At 43.9% G+C, this 1,735-nt stretch overlaps 1 long non-coding RNA gene across 1 annotated transcript; it reads right to left on the bottom strand.

The window, feature by feature from the left end:
- Positions 1-315: 315 nt before the first annotated feature.
- Positions 316-1,567, bottom strand: LOC139025478 (uncharacterized). The gene is made up of 3 exons (XR_011477070.1): positions 890-1,567; positions 505-692; positions 316-385 (listed from the first exon to the last, which is right to left on the bottom strand). It is a non-coding gene; the product is annotated as an uncharacterized lncRNA (long non-coding RNA).
- Between the last annotated feature and the right edge of the window lie 168 nt (positions 1,568-1,735).

Genomic DNA, 1,735 nt, shown 5'->3' with positions numbered 1-1,735 from the left:
AGATCAACAATTTCCATCAGCACTCAGTAACATTAGCTGGCCCAGAATGTACTCTCATGTCCATACATGTAGGTAGGTAGGTAGTTGTAGCTATTACCTGTAAGTGAGTTGTAGGCCTTTCCGATTTGTTGGGGAAGACTTTACTGTAGACCAGTGGGACATTTACATTTACATTTAAGTCATTTAGCAGACGCTCTTATCCAGAGCGACTTACAAATTGGAAAGTTCATACATATTCATCCTGGTCCCCCCGTGGGGAATGAACCCACAACCCTGGCGTTGCAAGCGCCATGCTCTACCAACTGAGCCACGGGACGTCAGCATTGAAGGGTCCTATCCTCCCAGAGTAAGTCAAAGCAGCGTAGAATGACACTTTTTTGCCTGTCTGTGAATACAGTTTCATGTATGTTATTTCACATTATATGATATAGTATACACAGTAATCCTACACCTGTGAAGAAAATGTGAATGTCGCGCAGTGACTACATTTGTGTGTTTTCTAACCTGCATTCTCCTTCTTCAGCTCCTCCACCTCTCTCACTGGCACTCAGTCTGGCCTCCTGGGCTAGAGAGACATTTCAGAGCAAATATGAACTCTTCAATGATCTGTCATCATTAAGCTCTTTCAGTACTGTACCTGAGTTCTCATTCTCACTGGCTGTCCCTGGCCTGCATGGCTGAAAGTTCTTCTGCTAAAAAGAACAAAAACAGAGAACATATTTTGAGAGCTGTAGATCCTTAAACTGTTAGAATGATAAATAAATACAAATTCTATATTATCTTTTCAGCTCTTTAATATTTATTTCAGAGACTGTAATAACATACAGAACAATATGCTATTTTGTTCATTGTCTGTTCAATTTAAATATTAGCTAATCAATTTTTTTACCTGCATTGGCTCCACCTTGTTCTTGTGGAAGTGCAGTTCAGTCTTAGTGATACTCAGCTCCACTCTGGTTCACCACCTCTTTCTGCAGCTCCTCCACCTCTCCTTTCAGCTCCTTCACCTGGCTCTCACTAGCTGTCACTCTGGCCCCCATGTTCCTCAGCTCCACTCTTTGTTCCTCAGCTCCACTCTCTGTTCCACCACCATGTTCCTCAGCTCCACTCTGTTCCACCACCATGTTCCTCAGCTCCACTCTGTTCCACCACCATGTTCCTCAGCTCCACTCTCTGTTCCACCACCATCTCTCTCAGCTCCTTCAGTTCAGTAAAGACTTGGTCAGGTTGGCTGGTCTGGCAAGTTGCGTGTCTGGGGCTCATTTCGGGGTCATCATGACCTTGTTGAGTGATGTCATTCTCCCTGACTGCTCCAATCTCTCCATGAGCCCATGAACTAATCTAGTTTACTGGGCTCAGTCCCCTACTTTACAGTATATACACACTGGTCTTGACCAATACACGGGAATTTAAAATGTGTTCTCAATGTAAAACTAGGTAAATCCAAGGACACTGATAACACAGAGAACACTGGGAAGGACAAACTACCATACAGATATTATATAAGGCCATACAGATATTATATGTTGTTTTGTAACTGACTTTGGGTGAGACGTGCTGCTAAATAACTGCCCCCCCCCCCTCTCTCTGATGTACCAGGCCAGGAGGAGGGAGCAGGTGTCTGTCAGTTCTTCCTGTTGGGAAAGTGTCGTTTTGAAAACAGGTGTCGTCGATCTCACAGGTCTGTAGCTAACACGATCACCACCGACCTGTAAGAAAATTATGTTATATACCA

The sequence above is a fragment of the Salvelinus sp. IW2-2015 genome, unplaced genomic scaffold (genome assembly GCF_002910315.2).
Source record: "Salvelinus sp. IW2-2015 unplaced genomic scaffold, ASM291031v2 Un_scaffold2753, whole genome shotgun sequence".
Lineage (NCBI taxonomy): Eukaryota > Metazoa > Chordata > Actinopteri > Salmoniformes > Salmonidae > Salvelinus > Salvelinus sp. IW2-2015.
The sequence above is the reverse complement of the archived record's forward strand: the minus strand, read 5'-3'. Positions and strand labels throughout refer to the sequence as shown.